We start from the raw sequence: 9,675 nt of genomic DNA, 5'->3' as shown, positions 1-9,675 counted from the left end.
TGCGAATGAATCATGGAATCTGAGTGCAAAACAGAAGCAGCTCTCCTTGCTCAGTAGAACCAGGCTGTGTGGGATCAGCAGCATGATACTGATCCCACAGTGCCATATGAAGCACTCTGAACACAGAAGGTATTCACATGCTATACCAGGACAGAAGAGAGGGCACAATGCTGGGGGCGCTGGGCAGGCACCTCCCCTGCCTACCCCTGGTCCATGATCCCTTAAACCCACCCCCACCGGCCTTGTGCCTGTATTCAAGGCAAAAGGCCTTGTGAAGGCGGCAGTCAAATACCTTCAAGTGGTGTGATGCGATATTCTATTAAGGCAATGTAAGGATCACTCCTTACATTGCCTTAATAGAATATCGCATCACACCACTTGAAGGTATTTGACTGCCGCCTTCACAACTTTTTATGGGCAGATGGCTAAAAACCAAATTGCCAACACACAAGTCATTGCTCATGCCCAGAGGCATCAAAAGGTGCATGACAAGATGAAATACAGGCAAAGAAAACAAAAATGGTACTATGCAGAATGCACAATCCAGAGTAGTACCAGATTTACAAGTAGGAAATACTGTAAGGGAACCTGCGACAGTTGTGCAAAAAGCATGATCAACCCAGACCTTTTGCTGTTCATAAAACAGATGGAAGGGAATACAGGAGATATCTGCAGCGCCGGATTTAAAATCCAGGCGCCCCGATGCCACCCCCATTCGCGACCCTCCATTCCCCCCCCACACACACACATGCGCGAACAAACTTCCCCCCTGCGCCACGCCGACGCAAGCGCACATGCGCAACATTTGATCTCCCATGCAGAGCAGTGGCGAGAAGTCCCCTGTGCGAGAAGTCCCCAAATTTTACTGCGGCGGGGCGGCATGCCACCCCTAAATTTGTGCCGCCCTAGGCCTGGGCCTTTGTGGCCTCGCCACAAATCCGGGCCTGTATATCTGAGGAAAACAGAGGAGAAGTTACTGCCACCTTCTGGTGATCCAGTTATGGCAAACAATGACCCATGTAACTATAGAACTGAGACAGTTCAATGTGAACAATCATCAGACACTATGCAACTTAAAAGCACCAAATCATTCAGATGGTTTTTGCACCTCAAGAAATTTTTCAAGCCCACAAAACCAGATGCGGGAGACAGATCAAACTTCCCATAAGATACAGAGAGTAATGAAGTGTACATGCATTGATGCAGTAAAGTTACAGTATAAGTTTATGATTATAAAAAGTGAAATGTGAACATAACATTTAAAGTTATTATGTTGATTGCATAAATAATTGAGAAGTAGCAATCACATATGGTTTAAAAATGTATATAGCAATTTTTTTTGTTAAGAAGGGGGATGTAGTATATTGGACTATGTCAGCACCTGTAGTAGCAGCACTGGACTAGCTAGTTATCTAACAGTAAGTAAAAAGGAGCATGTGTTAAAGTTCTGCTCTGTCTTGAGTCTGTTAACTCGGCGCAGCAACATGACAACTGCATAGGCTCAGGAATAACTCTGAAAACCACTGTCTGGACACACAGTGTTGCTGCATCATTTACACCTCTGCCATGCAGACAAGATTATATGTATAATGGGCCCAAGCTCATTTACACTGGATATAAGTCTCCACACCCATGCAAAATGGCAGGTTTTTGTTTAATTCAAAAAAAAGAAACCAAGAAAAATCCTGTCAGAACTTATTCCACCTATATTGCAAAAAACGAAGTCATACAACGCTTTGGGTTACTGTCATGCTCTTCATTCTCAGTTTCCTAGCAGATTCTTGTAAGTTTTTTGACAAAATAGACTGATTCTTTGAGCTATTTATTATTCCATCCAGCTTGACTAAAGCACCAGTTCCAGCTGATGAAGAATGATGCTGTGTTATTTTTGCGCTAAACATACTGCAACCCCCAGGAGGTTCTTGCAGCAGAACTGAACTTGTTTATTGTCCAAGACAATGATCCACAGGGTTATGCAATACTCACAAATGCAGATGTAACAATGGATTGGCAGGTTCAATGCAGAGCAAACAATGGTCTGGATCCCCTTCAGCAGATGTGGTTCAGAGAGAAGACTATGCCTGATTGTTGTTACATGTAGGAAACAAGGGTACTTGCCAAGAAATCCTGCAGCTCCTCTGATGTTGCCTCTTGGTGACCAGTTTTCTCATCAACCTTGGAGGGCCCTGGTACAGGTATTGGTACAGTCACCGTTGAGCCATACTTTCTCCACTTTCTTCACTGTTCTCCATGGGATCCTTAATGATTTGGATATTTTTTTAATATCCTTTGTGGTCATTTGGTTTTGGAGTATGAGTATGAATAATCCTACAGGGACAGACAAACTTTATCTGACATCAATCAAAGCCACTGTAAGTGATGTGAGGTGGATTCTAACTACTATTTGAGATGAGACTGAATGTAATTGGTTGATTCTGAAGGCAACAACATCCCTGATTATTAAAGGTTGTGCACAATAATGCAACCAAGTTTTTGTATGATTTCTCTTTTCCTTTTTCCCACTAAACTCTTTCTGATATGTTTTCAACTTCTTTGTATAGATGGCAATTTTGAAATAAAGGTGAAATATGTTCTGACAAGCTTTATCTTGATTTTTTTTTTTATGAAACAAAAACCTGCCATTTTGCAGGGGTTCATAGACTTTGTCTAGCGTAAGATGGGCTGAGACCTCCTGGGTATTACAAAAGCATGGCTCCGTAGTAAAAGATTCAATGTGGTAAACTGGCCATTTCTGCCCGAACTGTTAAGCAGCTGAAATCTTCTATTGGGCAAGAATGTAACCACATCTCCCATTCAAAGCTTCAGCAAATGTATACATTTTTGTAAACCCAGTTAAAGGGGTTCTGCTTTTGATACCCTGTCTTGTACTTTTGCAAGGATGTCTATGCATGAAAATGTATCATTCCTGAAAGCTTTTAATATTTGGGCAGTGATTTCCCTTTAAATGGCGGTACTGTATATGGCTGATATATATTCTAAGAAAAACAGCAAATTGTCATAATGCTTTTTCCTGTGCCGTGTATTGTCCAAACCAGCAGCAAATCCACAAAAACCGTCTGACAGCAAAACTATAGTTACTTTTATGCACAATTCCATAAAGCGTCTTCTCTAACTCCAACACTGTGCTCTGTGTCGGTGTGCTTGATGCACTGAATATCAAAGGTAGGAGAATGAGAGAAAAGGTGGGAAATGGAGTACAACAGAAAGACTGCATGGGGGATCCCATCCTCTATGCTATAAAGGAGCGGAAAAACAGCAGGAAGGTAAAATAAAAATAGATTCACACCTACGAGATTAAATGCACGTTCCAAACTGGAAACATATTCTGTGTCACTTCCAAATAGCCTGGCAGACAGACATAACATTGTAAGGGGGGGAAGATGTTTTATGGTTTCTAACTAAAATAGAATACTGACAACTCCTGAACCACTGGAAGTCATCCTTGGAAAACCAGTGGCAGAAAGTACTGTTAATGTCGGAATTCTGAATAGATGTGATCCTTTATTTTAACCTGCCTTTCACTCCCAACATGTGAATACACATATGTGCTCATGCTCTCTATTCCTGGGAGCAGCAAATTATCTCTAAAAGTTTAGCAATAATTCATATTTGTAAAAGCCCTGGTCACCCACTCAATCCTCCACAGCGGTTGGTCCCTTGCGGCCCCTGATCCTGTTCCATGTTTATGTATTAAACCTGTCTTTTATTAGCTGTTATTGTTCCTGTACCCTCCCCAGTCTGCTCTTCTACCATCCTGCCTCCCTTTGTCCTTGTTTTGACCTTTACAGCAGGGCCTCCACAGGAAGAGGGGTTACGGGCATAGGGGTCCTCGCCCTGAAAACCAGTTTTAATACAGTTCAAAGTGTTACCAGGGGACACAAATGTCTCCACTGCATGGGGCCCCTGAAAAAACAAATTTTCTAAAGGCAGCCCTTATAAAGAGGCCCAGAGCTGTTTTCCTTTTTATTTCTGTATAATGTGTTGGTGCTTCCACCAACATAAATATATATAAAAAAACATGTAAGGCTACTCCTTGTCAGCCATTTCTTTTCGGATTGCATGTTGAAAAGTCCTGTGAGTGCTGGCTTCCATTGTATTTATATTTTGTATATATTTTTTTTGCTGTAGCACAGGTTTCAATCCTTTTTTGTGGTGTGCTATCCTTGCTGGAACTAAATATATATTTGTATACTTTGCAAGGATAATCTGTCATCTTCCAAACAATCTGCATCACCACTAACAGTACCTGCCTAGGGAATGGTACAGCTCACGTGAAGTTATCACAGGCAAAGTGAAGAAATGGCAAATGTCAATACTAGTTTAGTATCTATTGTGTCATAGCAGGAAAAAAAATGTTTATGGGGTTTTACAACCCCTATGCTTATATATCAGGCTTGAAGAGAGCAGAAGGTGTGAATGAGGTGCAGCAAGAAACAGCGCTGCGGAATATGTTTATAAATAAATGTTAACAATATTAATAATAATAATAAGAAGAAACCTGCAGTAGGTTTTAGCCTTTTTACAAGGACAATGACAATGCAATGTTACACAGGCAGATCTAAGAACTCTTGTTTCCAGAGTCTGAAAGCCAGTTTCCCAGCAGAAATCCAGCATAAGCATCCTGCACAGTGGAAAAAAAACATTTTTTGCCTACTAAAAGAAAACATCATTCTAAGCAACTTTCCAATATTCATTTATTAAAAATGATTAGTTCTTTAAAGTTATGTGTAAATGTAATTGCTATAGAAAGCAGCATTTGCTGAACTCCTGGTTGTTACTTTTTAAACAATGTTGCAAGTGCCAGTCTCCTCCAGCAAGTCAGTAAAATCTGCTGGCGTTTGTTAACACGGTTTCAACGCCAGAGCCACCAGGGCAGAGAATAGAAAGGACAGGCAGACACTGCTTTTAATAGCAATTATATATACAAATAACTAAAAAACATTACAAATATGTAATGAATGTTTATTGCAAAGTTGCTTAGAATTAAGTTTTCATTTATTATGCAAAAAATTATTTTTGGGGTTGACATGTCCTTTAGCAAATACCAGTTACACAAAAGATGCTTATGTAACAGAGCCCCAAAGGTTTGGATTTTTTCTCTCCCAAAAAAGGACTCACCAACAAGCACATTTATACTGCAGGAAAGGCTGCACCAACTGCAGGTTCCCCTTAGTGTGCCAGTGAGCGTCAGTCAGGGAAGGATTTTACTCTCCTTGCACTTTAGGGCCTTAGGTTCCTGTTCCAATATGCTTTTGATGTAGCTAGTGCAGATTTAGGGCCCAGCTAGGCACTTAGGGAATTGTTTTATAAGTACCAGAAGGTTCATTAGTCAGGCCCCTGCAATGATCAGAATAGGTTAGGGTGCCAGGTTCCAGTGCCCATCATGGTCACTCACCCCTGCTTAAGCTAGTGGCCCAGTTCTAACCAAGAGGAGAACCAGAACTAAATACTGGAAAGTGCATTCCCTGGGAACACTGGATGGATTACAAATCTAATGTACTGGATATTACACCTTGGATTACAGATAAGTGCTCACCAACATAAAGTTTAGGCTTGAAATCTCAGGTATATGTGGTGCACCATAGGGGTTAATAAAATGTGTTACTGTATTGCTTTGTTCTTTACTGACATTCTTTGTACTTTTATGGTTCTGATTTACCTGTTCTAGTAAAATAGAGAGTGCTGCATTCACTCTTACCATAAATAGGGCAAGTGTGTTTATCTTTACTTTGTACCAGGCTGTTAAGGTAACCCATACCTTGCTTGACTATCCAGAAGGTGACAGATAATTTGGTACAATACTTTCAAATGAAGGCCAATCTCTGCATTTGACTACGTCCAGGGGGGTATTTTAATATCATATTCAACATATCAACAATAAGAGAGTATTAAACAATAAGAGATATTAAAATATAAGAGAGGATCAAATAAATGCCAGCACAGTATGATAGTAGTACCTGCAAATATAGAGGGAACCAGCTGATGTTTTAACATTTTCTCAAGCTGCATATAAGGCTTAAACTGGGATTCAAAATAAGCCCTGACATTTCAAATACAAAGAGGCCCAGGCGGCCCCCACCAGCCCAATAAATATATCCATATATCCATGGCATCTTACAGCAGCCCCTCTGGATTTTCCAGAATCTACAAATTGCCAGTCCAGATCTACTGCAGATACCACAACCTTAATGGCTATTATAAAAAAAGGTGGTATTAGAAAAAACCCAGTACCAAAGCTTCTATATTAGCGCCATCTGTGGAATCCAAGTATTGTACATTTCCTATTTATTGTTTCTGAGGTGGCACAAGGTGTGTTATTTCTGTGGAGCTGACTTTTCCGCCTATAGGACGTTTAGGAAAATCCCTTTGATTTCTTAAGCCATGACCCCTATCAGTGGCATAGGATACACAATGCAAATAGTGATTCACTCAAAAACAAAGGAGTAAAAAAAACTTTCAGGATATGATACGTGTTTGACGTCTAGAATATTTTGAGGGCCCTGGTTGCAAACTTTCCCTGTTCCACTGATGTCACAGGAATGAAGTTTTACTTAAGGGGGTTTCCTTTAACACATGCTTGGGACGGCAGGGAGGCCAGCTGTGGGCCAGCCAGGCAGATCAAGTTGTCAGTGAGAAAAGTCACGTAACAGAAGGCTCAGGGGTATGGGGAGGGAAATACCTAGGACACACTACATAAGAATAGCCTGAATGTGAAGAACAAAACACCCTATTCCTGGGATAATAACCCTCATTTTTTATTTTTAAAGGTGGAGGTATGAATATCAAAGCGTGTTTGAACAAGAATTGCTCTGAGAGCAGATATAAGCATGTTGCCTTGCGTTCCTATTGGCATAACAGCTTGAGTGATAGCCCAATAGTAGGATTTACACCAGGCTCCCACCCCCCACCCAACACATACAATCTGCAAATTCTACAAGATGATTTGTGCAAATCAATTTGCAGTGATAAGAAATAACTTGTATCTATCATTGCAAAGAGCTGGTAGTAACACTTGGGACCAGCTCACTTGCGCTCTCTGCATTAGAAAAGCCAACATTTTAATTTAAAAATCAGAATTTCCACTCTTACATTTACCAGGAGTGGCTTTTTGCTGCCTCTGGTATCAGGTGGGGCACTGCCACCTGAGATGAGTTTCTTAACTTGGGAGGTGAAGTGGAGTGGGTGTGCGGGTGCAGGGGTGCCATGAAGTAAGTTGAGAAACAACAAGTTACCAGGGCCGCCACACATTTACTGCGGGTAACAAACAGCCAACATTCTCATTTTTAAAATGTAATTTAGTAATTTAGTTCAGTTTTGGTCAGGCCTCATTTTATGATTTTCTCAGAATGCTTTTTATCTGGTACCAATGCACTGAGGAGAAGCTGATGTCATTTCAATATTTAAAAAATGGATTACAGTCTCAACCCAGCAATTACAGGCCTGTACGTTTGACATCTGTTGGGGAAAAGTAATTTGAAGGCTTGTTACGGGATTACATTTAAGACTGTGAATTATTATGAGAAAGTAATCAGCATGGCTTTACAAAGGATAGATCCTTTGTAGATTTGCCTTTTTTGATAAACTAAGTAGAAAGCTGGACAGGGTAATTGCAGTGGATGTGATCTACGTGCACATTGCCAAGTGCTGCATAAATAACTTTACAGTATAACTAAAAAGTCTCTTGGTCTTGGTAACACTGTTTGTACATCATCGTTTAGGGTGAATGGTGATTACAAACGTAACCTAACAGCCCCCCAGGTCAAGGGACCTCCATCTTCATTAACAGCCCCCCATAAACAAAACAATTATACAATATATATAAACAGAGTTTTAAAGGAGACATATTGGATACATAGAAAAAACCCTAATTTTGTAGGCAATTATGAATAATATATGGTGCTGGTTTCACTGCAAAAATGGCCCCTTTATTGAAACTCCCTATAGATCCCCTCAGGCTTCTGTCAGTGTTTCAAATGAAGGGTGGGCATGTCCTAACGGTCCCTGCCAGAAGCACAGTAGGAGGGGGATAGCCAATCACAGCCCTGCAGTCATACAAACAAAGACAGGCTTCAGTTCCCTATCAGGTCAGCCTAGCTGCTGATTGGTTCCTATCGTACAGTGCAGTGTGCTGAGTGCTGCTGGCCCCCCTGCAGACCCAGAAAATTAAGCCAGCAGGAAGTGGAACAGATGGGCAAATTTGGGGGGAATTTCTCAATAAATCAGTCTGAAATACAACTATTTTAAGCATAATCCTTTCTATGTATAATTTACTGGTACAGTCTTAAGTTTTACATGATAAGTCTCCTTTAAATATCACCAAAGAGCTCCCCCACAAACCCACAAGATTATCCCACAAACACACAAGATTCAACATACAATAAATCATTTCTTGCTTTAATTCCATTTCTTCCTACTGCCATCTGGTCGCCTCCCAACCCAGTCCAGAGCTGCTTCATCCCCCTTACCCCCCTTTCCCCTTCCATGTACCCCACTTCCTCCTTGTGGCTGCAATGGGAGGGGGAACTTGGGAAAACAAGATGCTGCCTTCTTCCTGATGATGCACTTTATTGCCAGTGGGAAGATTATTCACTGTGGTAGCCACAATAGCAGATCCATTCTAATCAGCATCTTGTTGTAGGTGCACTGGCAATCATAACTTCTGCTTGCATGCAGCTACATGGAGCCAAACAGAAGCGGCCCCAAGATACCTGCTTTAGTGTTTTTGGGCTGATCTCCAATTCGACTCTACGTAGCTGCACACAGGTGAGAGCTGAGAGCTTCTCTCCACCTGATTAAAAACCACAAGCGGAGAGCAGCAGAGTAAAAGCTCCATTCGACCCTTACGGTGGAAGAGAGGAGGTCTCACAGTACAGCTTGCTGCAAGGGCCCTAGCTATTGTCAAGATATGGGTGCTGCTTTCTAAAAGAAAATAAGACATCTGTGTAAACTAGTGATTTAAATCTGTCTGAAAATATATTATGGATACTAAGCTGAAAAAGGCATGCCAGAATTTAGCATAATTAAACATCCTGTAATAAGGAAATAACAGAAATAGGATCATGGGCTTATTTATTATGTGATAATGATTAAAGAGACCTTTTGGTTCAGCATGTTTGGCCATCTTATTGTTAGCTAAAAAACATCTGTGTTGGGCCATTCCCAGGGATTGATCCCCACAAGCAATTATTTCTCTCCTCATTAGTTTGTGTTGGGTATTTAGGATGCAGGAAATCGCAGTTTCTCAGAGGCAATGTGCTATTTGTCAGCTTGCATACTAGGCAGTGTTCCATTACTGTTAATGCTCTATGTACTACTAACAAATGTACATATAAGGCTGATGCCACACACAGCGTATGGCATATATTTTCAGCAAGCGGGAAAAACGCTTGCTGAAAATATCGCCATACTCTCCTACATGTGCCTGCTCCCGAATGAATGAAATACGCTTGGGTGCAGGCACAGGTAGGAGCATATGGCGATATTTTCAGCAAGCGTTTTTCCGCTTGCTGAAAATATATGCCATACGCTGTGTGTGGCATCAGCCTTATATGTACATTTGTTAGTAGTACAAATGTAAATGTACATATACATTTGTATATGTACATTTGTTAGTAGTACATGGAGCAATTTAATAACAGTAATGTAGCCGATATC

The sequence above is a fragment of the Xenopus tropicalis genome, chromosome 8 (assembly GCF_000004195.4).
Source record: "Xenopus tropicalis strain Nigerian chromosome 8, UCB_Xtro_10.0, whole genome shotgun sequence".
In the NCBI taxonomy this organism is placed as follows: Eukaryota; Metazoa; Chordata; class Amphibia; order Anura; family Pipidae; genus Xenopus; species Xenopus tropicalis.
Note: the sequence above shows the minus strand (reverse complement) of the source record.